General features: G+C 46.8%; 1 protein-coding gene across 1 annotated transcript in view; it reads left to right on the top strand.

The window, feature by feature from the left end:
* MYO18B (myosin XVIIIB) overlaps positions 1–15803 on the top strand; it is a 241782-nt gene that overhangs the window by 183062 nt on the left and 42917 nt on the right. The window lies entirely within an intron of this gene.

Genomic DNA, 15803 nt, shown 5'->3' with positions numbered 1-15803 from the left:
CACCACCACCCTTATCATCACCACCATCATCAACACCAACGCCACCACCATGAACACTACCACCACCACCACCATTATTATCATCACCACCATCATGACGACCACCACCATTATCATCATCATCATCACCATCATGACCACCACCATAACCACCACCACCACCCCCATCATCACCACCATCATCATCACCACCATCACCACCAATACCTCCATTATTATCATCACCACCATCATGACGACCACCACCACCATCATCATCATCATCATCACCATCATGACCACTACCATAACCACCACCACCCCCATCATCACCGCCATCACCACCAACACCACCATTATTATCATCACCACCATCATGATGACCACCACCATCATCATCATCATCATCACCATGACCACCACTATAACCACCACCACCACCCCTATCATCACCACCATCATCAACACCAACACCACCACCATGAACACTACCACCACCACCATCATTATTATCACCACCATTATGATGACCACCACCATCATGACCACTATCATAACCACCACCCCCATCATCACCACCATCATCATCACGACCATCACCACCAACACCACCACCATGAACACTACCACCACCACCACCACCATTATTATCATCACCACCATTGTGATGACCACCACCATCATCATCATCATCATCACCATCATGACCACCACCATAACCACCACCACCACCCCCATCATCACCACCATCACCACCACCACCACCACCACCACCACCATTATCATCACCACCATCATGACGACCACCACGACCACTACCCACTACCACCACCACCACCACCAGCACTATCATTACACCACCATCATCACCATCACCACCATTATGACTATTAGCATGACCATCACCACCACCACCATCATCATCACTATTATCATCAACACAAGAGTCAGACCCAGAGCAGAGAGCACCTCAGAGCCCCTTTGAGAGCAGGCAAACTCTGAGCTTCAGAGCAGAGATAGAAGGTTCTGGGAATCTTGTCCCCCGTGTGCTGTCCTCCCTCGTAACGGGTGGGTTCGTGGATGCCTCCTTATTTGTGCTCAGTGTCCCTGGCACTGGCTTCATTGGAATTCTGCCCTTTCCCCAGCCTTGCCTTGGCTGCATGCCAGGTAAATGACGCGGAGCCCATCCTTCCTCTAGTCACCTCTGCCACCGGCTCAGATAATTAGAATCAACACATCCATTTCCCTAATGGCATTCTCATCTTCCTCCCCGAAAAGTTTTCAAATAGAAAAAGAAAGGCAAAAACAAGCTACAACTGTCCTTGTTTGGGCAATTTGCAGCTCTCCACAGCTGACATCCACCCAGCTTTGTGGCAGAGCAGAGCTAGGTGGGAGATGACGTGGTCGGTGCTGTTATTAAGTTTGGCAGCGATTTGGAGACAAAGCGTCCTGCTGGAGAGAGGCTTATAAACAAATACTCAAGGGTAATCCTTTAGGCTCCAGCCTTTGTGAGCTCATTGCTGGTGGGTGGGGAGAAAAAAAAAAAGAAGCCTTAATGTCACTTCTCGGCAAACAAAAGGAAAGGAACTCAGGAAATAAGATGGCTTTCACTTCTTCCCAAGAGCCTGGCCAAAAGTCCTGAGTTGTGCCCAGGTAGCAATCGGATGCTTTTCACCAGGGATCAGCAAATGTTTTCTGTAAAGGGTCAGGGCGTAAATATTTTAGACTTTGCAGCCTATACAATTTGTCACAAAACGCTGCACATTGTTGTGCGAAAGAAGCCATAAACAATACACAAATGAATGGGCATGTGTGTTCCAATAAAACTTTATTTACAAAACAAACCAACAAAACCACAGGCTGTGCCTTGTTGACTCCTGTTCTAAGCTCTAGTGGAAGGAAAAATAGAATAGGAGACAGACCTCAGAGCTAGATTTAAATCCTGGTTCCAGCCTTTCCAGACTGTGTGTCCAGGACAAATCCGCCTGTCTTTTCTGAGCCTCAGTTTCCTCATCTTTAAAATGTGTTATAACATAGGTGATTTAAAAGTGTTTGGCACATTTTAAAGGTCAAAAAATAATAAGTGTCCCTACCTACCCCATGTTTATTATAGAGCACTGCCTCAGCTGGAAAACCCCAAGGACTAAAATCAACAGTCTGTGTACACACTTCTGTTGTGAGAGTGAACAGTAGGTTGTGGGTTAATGTCAGGCCATCATGAGACACTGAGAGTCAAGGACACTGCACTGTTTCGAGCCTAATAATTATGTTTGCATTTTAACTGGAATGGCTTTCAGAAGGGATCTTTGGGAGAATTCTGACTTTTGTGAGATGATGCTAATAGTTAAGACATACTTAACCAGAGCGGGGGAAGGGACTCCTTTTCATACAAAAAGTATAAAAAGAACCCTGATTTGTGATCCCATGGTTGGTTGGTCGGTTGGTTTCCATTATGGATTTTAGCTGGAGGTTGATTTTAAGTTGAGTTGTATATAGTTTATATTTACTTGTTTTTTTTTTTAACTGCTGTGATTTATATAACAGCTTGCCATTTATGCCAGGCATGTTTTATGCCTTATATTATTTATTTCTCCCAAATCCCCTGGGACCTACTGCCTGCTTTTCAAAGTGTGGCTCACAGATGAGCGGTCATGGCTACAGAAATGCAGAATCCCAGGCCCCACGCCACACCTTTAAGTCAAGATGCACATTTTAACAAGACCCTCAGTGGTGCACATAGACACAAGGAATCCTAATATAGACACTGCATCATGGTTATATTACAGATCGGGAGACAGAGGCTGAGAGAGGTGACAGACAGAGCTTCCCCCCATCCAGACCCTGACCACACAGTCGACTACCCTATTTAGCTTATGGTTCCTGCCTCTGTATTAGTGATATGGTTATTTTGCTTCTCTAACCTTTCCGCCCAGCTAACCGTGTACTTTCTGTTGTTAGGCATCCCTTTCTTCTTGACTCTTCCATTGTGGGGGTCCAAAAGTTAACCGCACACCAAGTAGGTGCTCAAATATCTGCTGTCTGGTTGAGTGACTCCATCAAACATTTGCATATGCAAAACTGAAAGCCTGCTATTTAAAAAAAATGGGGTTGGGGGCTGCCAGTTGTAATCAGTAGGGTGTCCTGGGCACATGTGCCTTTCAGTGCTGAGTCTTTAGAATATAGAATAATAACCTCTCTTGGAGGGTTAGAAGCATAAACACCTTGACCCCAAGGGCTCTAAGAAGCTTCAGGTTTCTCTAGTTTTGTCTTCTGGAGTGATAACTTCAGCAATCAGGACAGGTGAGGCACAGTGATTTCCCCAGTGTTTAGATTATTCTATTTTAGTTTTTAATTTTAAAGTAATCTCTGTGCCCAGTGTGGGGCTTGAACTCATGGCCCTGAGATGAAGAGTCCCATGCTCCATCAACTGAGCCAGCAAGGCTCCCCTAGGTTCTTTTCTATCTCCCTAGAACATATGCGAATCCCCTAGAGAGGTGGTCTCCAAATATGTCCGCCAGCAGCCTCATGGAGCTATTTAAATTTAGGTTAATTAAAATTAAATATGATTAGGACACAGCTGTTGACTTGCACGGGCCACGTATCAAACACTCAGTAGCCACCTGTGGCCAGCAGGCATAATCTGGCACCAACATAACCTTTTGGCATGTAATCTGAATTCTTCCCCTTTGTTCCAGTCTTACTTGCGGTTCCTCCCCGACCTCTTCCTGGGGTGAAGCCAGCCAGGCCACATGCACTTCCTTTCCACTTCCCTCTTTGGGCCACTTATGGCTCTTCTCATGGCCAGAAGGAGGGGGACTTGGTTTTGGAGCAAGAAGTAACAAGGCTATGCTCAAGATAGCCTCACTGAGCCGTCAACTCCTTTAGGTTAAACCCCACTCGTGCCTTGGGCCACCCTGGTCTTGGGATGGCAAGGACACCAACATTGTCATCTAGTCTCTGTATTTCATCCATTTTTCCACAGGGCGCCACCGCCCTGCATTTTTTGAAAAATAAGTTTTACAGCTAAACTCTGTTATGCCTGTAAGTTAACTTTCAAACCTTCCTCTCCTCTGATATGACTTCCTAACAACATGATTGCTCAACATTTAGACCTGTGGAATCTTAGCATTTGGAATGATAGCATCCTAGAGATACTATGGTATCTAAGACCTTAGAATCTTCAAGCTAGAAAATCTTAGGACGCGTAGAAGCTTGAATCATTAGACATACATAATAGTAAAATCTTATTAGGTTGAACCATACAAAATTTCCATTTGTATATAAAATGGTTGACTATAGTTGATTTCACACGGTTCAGCCTAATAAAAGTATGGACTATTGGAAGTCATACATTCTTAGAATTATTCACTCCCAAAAGCTACTGAATTTTAGAACCCTAAGATTTTAGAACAGGGACCAGTAAATTTTTTCCCCCAAGGTCCAGAGGGTAAATATTTTCAGCTTTGTGCACCACAGACTCTCTCTCAACCTCTGAATCCTGAAAGCATCCACACGGACAATACATAAATGAATGTGTGGTTGTGTTCCAATAAAACTTTATTTACAAAGACAGGCACAGGCCAGATTGGAATTGGAGGCCATAGTTTGCTGCCCCTGTTTTGGAACATAAAAGCTGAAAGGGTTCCATCAAGCACTTGGATTCGCACAGGAAACTCCTAGACCTACTTTCAGAGGTCCTGAAGGGCCTCATTCAAATGTGGAGACATTTTTTTAATGTTTATTTTATTTTTGAGAGAGAGAGTGAGCAGGGGATGGGAAGAGAGAGAGGGAGACAGAGGATCCCAAGCAGGCTCTGTGAGAACAGCAGAGAGTCTGATGTGGGGCTCAAACCCATGAACCATGAGATCATGACCTGAGCCAAAGTCGGACACTCAACCAATTGAGCCCCCCAGGCAGCCCCAAACGTGGAGACATTTTAAGGAATTGTTGCTTAGTTCAGACCACTGTCTCTCCCGGGGCAGCATGTGGCCTCCAGAGAGGGAATGAGGAGAAGGAGGAGCCTCTGGAGGCTGTTGCTAACATGTTCCCCGGCCCTGGGAGGGAGTCAAAGCCATGTGTCTACCCTGAGGAGAATGAACGAGGCCTGCCTTCCAGCAGCCCCAGCCCCTCTGAGGCCAGCAGCCCCTCTGAGCCAAGCCCCTCAATGAGAAGGTCCAGATGACCCTGCGTGCTGGAGAGGGCAGGATGGATAGAGCTGGCAAGAGCCAGGGGTGGGGGGAGGGTGGGATGGAGGGCAGCAGCGAGGTGGATTTGATGAGGCTGTTCGTCCAGGTGGCGCGGGCCACAACCTCGACATGTGGAGGAGAAAAGAGAGATCGTACACTGCTTAGCGATCATTTCTTTCCCGCTGAGTCAATAAATGAATAAATGGACCATGAGTGGCCAAGTGGCTGATATAATTTTAGACTCCATCAAAAGGAAGATCACAAAAGTGTATGGAGGGAGCTTCCACGTCTCTGTGTCCCCCTGCGGGGGGCCTGGGCTTCCTAATGTTACAGTCTGGGAGGCATCTCAAAGGAGGACAGGGCAATCTGGGGACATTTACTGCCTGTCTGCTACATGGCAGACACAGTGCAAAGTGCTTTCCACGCTTTCCACAATTTGTCTCATGAAATCGGCACTTCCAACCTCATGAGCCAGGTAATATTTTTTTTTCCCCTCTATTTTACACAATTTTTTTTAAAAAGGCGTTTAAAAAGACGAAGTGACTTGCCCAAGGCTAAATAAGTAGGAAAGATTAGCGCCGGGACATGGAATTGGTCTCCTGGACTTCGAAACCTTTGCGCCCAATCAAGATGTTGCTATTTCGTGAAGGAACATCACGATGCATGTGGATCACCCCCGGGGTATTGTTCAGATACAGAGCCTACGTCAGCACATCTGGGGCAGGGCCTGAGAATCTGCATTCCCAACCAGGAACCAGGTGATGCCGCTGGCCCAGGGACCTCCCTGGGAGTGGCTGGCACTGTATCATGCTCTCTCCTTATTCCAGACCCCCTGAAGCCATGGAAGGGGAAAGCGGATTTTTTTAAGATGAGGTCACAGAGCAGGAAGTGGTTTACCAGTTCAGGATTCAAATTCGCATCTGTCTGATCCAGAGTCTGTGTCTACTGCCCCCCCTTCTGCCTTTAGCTTGGCTTTCGACCGCATTGGATTTTGCCACCCAGGGAATATTTTGCAACATCTGGAGACATCACTGATGGGCACAATGTGGGGGCAGGCATGCTGCTGGTTATCTACTGGGTCAAGGTCAAGGACACTGCTAATGATCCTGAAATGCTTAGAACAGCCAGCTTCCCGGCACCCCCAGCAAAGAATAATCTCCCTCCCCAGGGCACCTGGGTGGCTTAGTCAGTGAACTGTCCGACTCTTGATTTTGGCTGATCAGGTCATGATTTCAAGGTTCCTGAGTTCGAGCCCTGCGTCAGGCTCTGTGCTGTTGGCAGGCTGTTAGCACAGAGCCTGCTTGGGATTCTCTCTCTCCCTCTCTCTCCTTTCCCATTCAGTCTCTCTGTCTCTCTCTCTCAAAATAAATAAACTTAAAAAAATGATCTCCCTCCCCTGTCAATGTCAATCGATGTCAATACATCAATAGTGTCGATAATGTCAGTAACACTGAAATTGAGAAACCCTCCTTTCTAACAGAGTCTCCTTCCATCCAGAAAATAAAAACCCACCTAGAACCCCTGTCTGGAGGCCACATAGTGCTCTTGAATTAGAGGAGTTCATGAGCATTTGAAACTATGCTCCCACAAAAAAAGTAGCGTGAATAAAAATGACAGTCAAAACTACCGACAAAAGCCCATTTCCCAGTCAATAAGTGGAACTTTCCACTGCTTCGAGATGAAGCCAGGGTGTTTGCATCTCTGGAACATCCTCTCGCCTCAGCAGATGGAAGTCAATCAAGTCCAGAAATCATTGTCTTAATCTCCGGTCATTATCACGCCTGGCCGCACACTGTTTATCGGCGTCTTTAGCTGTTAATGTCGCACGCACTGTTTTCTCTGACAACAGCTCCTATTTCCACCCATTTCTCAGCCAGACGGCATTGACCGCGGTCCAAGCATGAGAAAAGCTGAGATCCGGCATTGATTGCCAGGACCCACAGCTCCGGTCCACGTCCTGGCTGATCACTTCCGGCGGGGGGACGTATCTAGTAACACAAGACTATTAATGAAGGTTGATGGACCTGGGAGGGTTTGTTTCTGTTCACTCGAGCTCATTGGTGATGGTTCTTTGGCTTGTTGGGACCGCCGGCTGGGGCTTCAGTCATGATAAGACGACTGTGTGTGCCTGAAGCAAAGTGGATCTCTGGAGAGGGACGAAGCCATATGACAATGGTCTTGTACGCATTCCGCTCTTCACAGTTTACAAAGCATGTGGACGTGACCTGGGCTTTGCAGACAGGGAGAGAATGGATGGCTAATGTGGAGTTGAGAGGGCAGACTCTCGCATGTGTCCCTGGTGCTGGGGAGTCGGGGCAGGGGCGGGCCCCGTATCCAGGGCTTGGGTCTGGTGCCTTTTCTCAATCTCACCGCTGCGCTGTCTCTCCCTGGCTGTGCATATTCCTCGACTCCTAGGGAGTATCTGCGGTCCTGCCCACATCTCTCCTGGAACTCTCTGAACTCAGAAGGATGCTAACAAGGACGAGATCTCACCTGACCACGGGCAGTGGGGGTTAGCACATTGGCAATAATGATTTTCTCCGATTCTTGGGCACGTTTGCATGACTTGTGACCGGGAAGTGAGGAAGTTGGGAGAGATGGGAGTGTGTTTTGGTGGAGAGGGGACAGGAAGGATCTGGGGCATTGAAATAGTACAGCCAGGGCGGGTGCAGGGTTGAGTGGCCCAGCTGCCTAAATGAGGAGCCTGAGAGGGCCAGGGGACATGGGGGGAATGTGAGAAAATGTCACGATAGAGGAACCCCCGTCAACTTGCCACACTTTACAAGCTGTCACCTGGTTGCTCCGGGAACAGGAAAGAGGGCTGTTTATGGAGCACCTGCTGTGTTGTATGCGGTATATCAAGCACCTTCCACCCAGGAGCCCACATCTGTGGGCTCTTGTACAATCCCACAGCACAGCCATGCTGAGGTCATTCCCACTTTACAGTTTAGGGAAACTGAGGGTCAGGTAGATGGGTGACAAGACTGGACTGGCGTCAGACTGGACGCAATGGAGAAGGCATCATCGTGGAAGAAGGCATCATGGAGAAAATGACTATGAAATGGGTCTTGAAGGATGAGTAGGAGTTCACTCAGCAGGGAAGAGCATTCCAGGTAGAGGAACAGTAGGCGCAAAGGCACAGGGGCAGGAAGGAGCGCAGCCTGTTTGGGAGCTGGTGAAGACCATGGGAATTACCAATGAGTGGGGTGCAGAGGGTGGGTACTGGAAGGAGAAGAATGTCAGAAGGTGGGCGGGGGACCGTGAAGCCTCGCCAGGCTTAGCCACACAGTTTGGACTGTGAGAAATGAGGAGGAACTAGGGCCTCTTAAGCGGGAGAGGATGTGATCACATTACAGAGATTCTCCGTTGGGCGATTTACGAGATGCAGCACGGAAAGGGGGCTAGGCGGAAGAGAGGGACAGCAGCTGAAGACAGCAAAACAGCAAGAGCACCCTTAGGGGATGATGATGGACCCTCTATGATCATGAACAGAGGGCAGGAGAAAAGTGCAAGAGACCAGCCCCATTGTACTGAGGAGACACTTGAAGCCCAGAGTAGGGACCGGGGGGTGGGGGGTAGGGGGTATGGAATAAATGGTGTTTGCGTTACCTTCTTTGGGTGCAGGACCCAGGGGACACTTGAGAAGTTTCAAAGTCCAGCTTCCCTATTTCTGCAATCACATGGACTAGTGGGCTGAGAAGACATACGAGCTTCATTTCCATTTAAATTGAAATAAGACATGTCAAAGGTGACTCGATAATTACTGCCTGGAACAATGGCCCTCTGATGCGGGAAGTGTAGTGTCAGTGTATGTGGTACAGATAATTTTTGCATTTGAGACTTAATTATGTTGATATAATTATTCCTCTGTCAGGAGAAATTGGGTGGCACAGATACGTCATATTTGCATCTGAGTAGAAAAATGAAATGCTTTCCTTCTTCTTCTTCTTTTTTTTTTTTTTTTTTTTTGCAGGAAGCAACTGGGTGGGCGACTCTGGGGAGTCAGGAATGGGGGGTTTGGAAGTTCACTCCCGGTCAGGATGGCTGTCTGTGGCTGGCGGGGCTTTGTGACACCCTGCTGGTGTCCCCTTGGGAGGGCTGGACTCCACCCACAGTCCTTCTTTGCCCCTTTCTGAAGATGCTGCATCAGAAGTCACAGCCTGGGGCCAGTTTTAGGGCTGAGAAAGCTGTGAGCTCTGAGTAGCTAGAGCTGTAAGGAATTTTTAGAGAGTGGGATTTATTTTATTTTATTTTATTTTATTTTATTTTATTTTATTTCATTTCATTTTATACTACTCTGTTCCATATTAAATTAAATTAAATTAATTAATAATTAATTTAATTGAATTTAATTTAATTCGCAAAGCTTGTGATTCAAAGACTCACAAAGCCTGATCACTTCCCTCCCGGCTGTCCCCACCCCACTGGTCTTTTGTGAGGGTCTGGTGCTGGTGAAAGGAGTCTGTGCCCTCCACCACCCCCCACCCATCTGGAGAAACTTGGGACCCCCCAGAATCCAGTACAAAGCCCCCTCCTCACCATTGGAACCCCAGTCCGTGGCACCATTGTCACCCAGGGGTGGCGCCCAGTGTTTAGGCAAAAATGGCTCATAGTCCAAAGTGGGTGAAAGAGAAAACGTAGAGGGAGGAGCTCACTTCCTTTATAAAAAATGCTTATTTATTTATTTACTTTAAATGTCTTATTTATTTTTGAGAGACCACAAGTGGGGGAGGGGCAGAGAGGATCCACCTGGAGGAGGGTTCTGCACTGACAGCAGTGAGCCCGATGTGGGGCTTGAACTCATGAACCATGAGATCGTGACCTGGGCTGAAGTCAGATGCTCAACCGACTGAGCCACCCAGGTGCCCCAATGGTCATTTATTTTTGAGAGAGAGAGAGAGAGACAGAGCGTGAGTGGGGGAGGGGCAGAGAGAGAGGGAGACACAGAATCTGAAGCAGGCTCCAGGCTCTGAGACGTCAGCACAGAGCCCGACGTGGGGCTTGAACCCACGAACCATAAAATCATGACCTAAGCCGAAGTCAGACGCTTAACCCACCCCAGCGCCCCGAGGGGAGCTCACTGTCTAACAGAGAGAGGACCTAGGTTCTAGCTCGACCTCGGCCACCCAGGGGGTGGCTCAGCAACCTTGGCCAAGTGTCCTCCTGCTCAGAGCCTCAGTTTTGGGGCCTGGCAGATGCTGTGTGTGTCCACAGATGCATCTGTGATGTGTGCATGCATATCGCACACACAATATGTGTAGGCCAGGTCCTCATCATCTAGATGTTTATCAGCCCAAGCTGCCTAAAACGTTCATTTTCCGGAATTCTATAAAGGCCTTCAGGCAGTAGCTGGGGGCATTTTGAAACAATCAGTTAGGAAAATGAGCAGGGAGAAGGAGGGCTGCAAGCAGGTGCCTGGAGTCCCAAGCCCTTCTGTCTCAAGGTGACGGGGAATCCTGGTGGGGCAAGCTGGAGGGGCGGGGTGGGGGTTCCAAGGCTCCCTGCTTGTCTGCATGGCTAACTCCATTCTGCCTTTCACATAAAACCATTTTACCCAAGCGTCTATACGCACGTGCAGAAATGAACACAGGATGGAAAGACACCGTCTTAGTCCTTAAGAGGGGTTGTCCCCAAGTAACAGACATTTTTAAAGGGTTTTTTTTTGCCACTTTATTTTCTAAATTCTCTATAGGGAACCCTGTGGGAACCAGAAAAGAGAAGAAATGGTGTTTAAAAGACAAATAAAGGATCACAGGGCATTATACAAGTATGCTAGGGCTGCTGTAGCAAAGTGCTACAGACAGAGTGGCTTGGACAAACAGAAATGTCTCGAGGTCTGGAGGCCAGAAGCCTGAGATCATGGTGTCGGCAGAGTTGTGCTCCCCCTATAGGGGCTAGAGAGGGAAGTGCTCCATGCTTCTCTTCTAGCTTCTGGTGGTTTGCTGGCCGTCTTTTATGTTCTTTGGCTTGTAGATGCATCCTTGGGATCTCCTGCTGACACATGGAGCCCTCCCTGTGTGTCTTCACATCATCTCCCCTCTGTGTGTGTCTGTCCCTTTCCAAATGTCTCTCTTCTTATAAGGACACTGGTCATACTGCATGTGGGTCAGCTCATGTTAACTTGATTACCTCTGTAAAGACCCTGTCTCCAAACACAGCTGTATTCTGAGGTACCGGGGATTAGGATTTCAACCTATTTTGGGGTCAGGGGGACATAATTCAACCTATAAATAGATATGTTTCTAGAAATGAGAAGAAGTGCAGGACGGCTACGGTGTTTTCCTTTGTGGGTGGTGGAGTCCATTGAGATGGAGGTTATATGTGAAGAACGTCTAGTGTTACCGTGTTGGTCAACTTCCAAGATGGTGCCCCATGATCCCAACCTCTGGCATTCACACCCCTGCATAGCCTCCTCCCATATTGTGCCAGAGTTGGTCTGTGTGATCAAGAGATGGTCAGTAGTGATGACACCTTGTCACTCCCGAGGCTAGGTTATCCAAGGCATTTGGCATTTGCCCTCCTCTGTCTTGGATCATGTGCCCTGGGACCCCCAACCACCACGTCCTGAGGACACTCAAGCAGCTCAGTGAAGTCCCTTGTGGCAGAGAACCGAAGGCTCCAGCCAACAGCCATGTCAGTGAGCCTTTCTTGGAAGGGACCCTCCAGCTTCAGTCAAGCCTTTGGACAACTATGCCCTGGCTGACATCTTCACTAATACAGATTCTGGATTAGTTTTCTTTTGCGGCTGCCATAAATTATCCCAAACTTAGCAGCTTAGGATAATGCAATTTATCCTCTTACTGACCTGGAGGTCAGACGTTTAAAATAAGTCTTAAGGGGTTAAAATCAAGGTGCAAACAGGACTGGTTCCTTCTGGAGGCCCCCAGAGCAACTCATGCCTTGCCTCTCTCAGCTTGTGGAAGCAGCCAGAAATTCCTGGCTCCTGGCGACCTCACTCCAGCACTATGCCGCCATCACTTTATTGCCTTCTTCCCCACTGACCCTCCCACCTTCTTCTTATGAGGACCCTTCTGATGACATCCAGGGATCACCCGGATACTCCAGGATAACCTCCCCATCTCAAGATCCTTAATTTAATCACACCTGCAAAATTCCTCTTGCCATCTAAGTTAACATAGTCACATGTAGCAGGGATTAGGATGTGGACGTCTTTGGAGGCTGTTATTCATTCTGCTATAGACTCTGAGCCAGATAAGCCACTCCTGAATTCCTGACCCACAGGAGACACTGAGAGAGATAGTGAATGATCTTTCATATTTCAAAACACTAGGTATTGAGGCAACCTGTTATGTAACAATAAATAACTAATACAGATTAGGGGGTTGTAATCCAACATTTGGTTCTGTAACACTTGAAAATTGTAATTCTGGATTTCTTAGGACTTTTTCCTTGAAATATATATATACATATATATATTTCAAGGAAAAACATATATATATATATTTACATATATATACATATAAATATATATATATATTTACATATATATACATATACACACGCATCTATTTATCTATCTACTATATATTTACATCTATATAAAATATAAATATTTATAAATATAGGTATGGATGGAGAGAAAGAGAGAGAGAGAGAGAGAGAGGAAAGTGTGCAGATCTTGCAAACATACAGTTGGATGACTTTCTACAAACTGAGAACACTCTGTCTTTCATAATGAAGCCTGGGTTAAGCCTGGATATGTCTGTGCTCTGTGCCCGTGATTCTCCTCTCTTCCTCTCAGATACATTCCCGCTCCTTCTCTTCTCAACTTTACGTTGTAGGAAACTAGGGGCACCTGGGGGGCTCAGTCGGTTAAGCGTCCGACTTCTGCTCAGGTCATGATCTTGAGGTCCATGAGTTCAAAACCCGTGGTGGACTCTGTGCTGATGGCTCAGAGCCTGGAGCCTGCTCCGGATTCTGTCTCTCCCCCTCTCTCTGCCCTTCCCCTGCTCATGCTCTGTCTCTCTGTTTCAGTCTCTGTCTCTCTCAAAAATAAACATTAAAAAAAATAAAAATAAATTGTAGGAAACTGTTTTCTCATTTCCTTGCCTTTCATTGGTCAACCAATGAAAGGCGGCAATGGACAATGAGCAGGAGAGGGAGAGAAGCCAGGATATTTCTCCCTCTTTTGCACTACCTTGGAGGTGCATCCCCGGCAGCAGCTGAGGCAGCCTCCCATTGGATGGCCCAACATTCTGATTTGTCCTTCGAGCTCTAGGTTGGCAGTGCCTTCCTGCCATTGCTAATCTATCCTGGCTTCTCACCTTTTTCTGTCATCTGAATAACCAATTCCCTGTATTAAATTCTTTTGTTTGAATGATCTAGAGCTATTTCTATTTTCTCAACTGATAAAGGCTCCTTTGAGGCACTGTATTAAATCCTTCCAGTTTCAACAACAACAAAAAAGCAACAGGCTTATAAAACTACATTTTCTGAAAAATGAGGCTGTCCTTGCCATGTGATACCTGCAGGCTTCATACTTTCTGAGTCTTTTCATAGAACGAAGGACATTTTGTTATGTATCAAGTGTGTGCCCACATATTAGGTAGACCAGATGTACACCACCATACATTATTTCGTTTGTTTCTTGCCATGATCTTTTGTCTGGAGATCATACTTGCATTTTGCCAGATGAGGGACTGGAAGGAAGGAAGGATTAAGAATTCTTCAAAATTCACATAAGCGTTTCATTTCTCCTGCTGTTCCCATATTGTTGTTAGCCCCCCACTGCCCCCGACTGGGGTCTCTCAATTCCACAGAGCACTTACCAGTTTTCAAGGAGACCTGGCCCTCTCGTCTGCCAACCAACCAACCAACTAATATCAGTATCTTCTTTGAGGATTCAGGATGCATTTCCAGGAAGATGGAGGTCTTTTAGAGTGTGGCACGATTGGGAGTTCCGGCTGATGGGCCACTGGATGAAGTGCTTAGCTTGGTGGTTCATAGAGGGGACTCTGGCCCCAGATTGCCTGGGTGTATGCAGGGATCGATTGGACATGCCTGCTGCAGGTGCAGAAAAGAGTGGGAGGAGTTGTTAGGTATTTACTGATCCTTTGGAAACAGGCAGCCCTGAGCTTGAATCTGTGTGTCACTTTCTAGCTGTGTGACTTCAAGGTCTTTGATGAGTCTCTCTGTGTCTATTACCAAATGATAAGCACAGAATCAAATAATTAATTTGCAGGAAGATTGTGAAGAAAGGGACTTGGTGTAGTGATGACCACCTTATCCTTAGCCCCTCTTGTTGCTGGAGGTTGGGCTCTAAGTAAGAGAATCTGGTGCTTCCTTTGGGGGTTTCTACTGGGTACCCCAAGACTTTCCTTTCCCACATTGAGACTCAAAGCTCCATGCTAACGCTTGTTCCATTGCCAATATGACCCTGGAACTCTAGCCAGGACACCATTGACAGGGCTTTTATTTTACCTCGCAGCCTCATTTCTCCCAGGCAAGGGACCCTGGGACAATTTGAATGAAACAATGGAAATTCCTCATCATCTCATCACTTCTTTCAGAGAAGACTCCCCCCACCTCTGGAGACACAAATATCCTTGGGTAAAGCAGGAGCAAAGGGAACAAGAGCCATGGGCTGGAGTCAGGACACCAGGGTCCAGCTATAGATCACTGTGTCTTGGGTGCACGACCTTGGGCAGATGATTTCACCTTTCTGAGGCTCAGTCTGCTCATCTGTCAAATGGGGATAACGAGGCCAGCGTGGGAGGCACTGAGCGGGTGGTCCGGCGGATTGTTCCTCGCAGCATAGACAGAAATAAAATCTTATATAGTTTTTAACTTTCTGATAAGAAAAGTCATCCATATTCTTTGCAGAAAGTCTGGAGAAGTATAGAAAGGAAAACAAAAGTCACCTGACCTCTCACCACTTGAGATAATAACTCTGCCATTACTTTGTCGTCATGTCCTCAAGTTACTTCTTATGTGCTTGTGTCGCACTTGACTTTGAGGGTTCTCATAAAAATTATGTGAAATGAGGCATTTCATACATTTAGCAGGGGACCTGCCCATGTGAGATAATAGAAATAAATATACTCACATAATAATGAATTAAACAAATATTTATTAAGTATGTGCTATGTGTCAGACTGGGAATGTTCACGCAGGTGCATCTGAATATACGCACGTACACGTGTGTTCATGCATATTTATATGTATTTGTAATAGCATATATATTTGTGTGTAATTTTTTTTTGGGGGGGAGGCAGGCTCTGTAACATAACATTTCTATTTGTCTTTAGCGCATCAGAAGAAAACAAAGTGAGTTTTCATTATGTTCAGGAGGTGTTTTGAGATGGCCTGATCTATAATATAAACTAGGAGAAATGAACTTTGCAGTGGGATACCTTGAAAGGATGTAGAGGCAACCTCTCGAGCCGCAGAAACTGATGCGTGAGTCCTGCGCATTTGCAGACAGGAGGCCGTCTGCTAAAGATGCCCTGGGCAGAGAAAACAAACAACAGTTTTGAATATTAGCCTCCAATGGAATGTCACAGGAGGAGATGATTTTAATTGCAGCTACTAATTATCGTATGAACGACCTCCCACACGGGCAGCTCTGTGTGGCATGTTCCAGGGGGAGTAGCCTGGAAGTTTAACAAGGGTTAATGA

This window comes from Panthera onca, chromosome D3 (assembly GCF_046562875.1).
Source record: "Panthera onca isolate mPanOnc1 chromosome D3, mPanOnc1 haplotype 2, whole genome shotgun sequence".
In the NCBI taxonomy this organism is placed as follows: domain Eukaryota; kingdom Metazoa; phylum Chordata; class Mammalia; order Carnivora; family Felidae; genus Panthera; species Panthera onca.
This window is presented reverse-complemented; position numbering and strand designations above follow the sequence as displayed.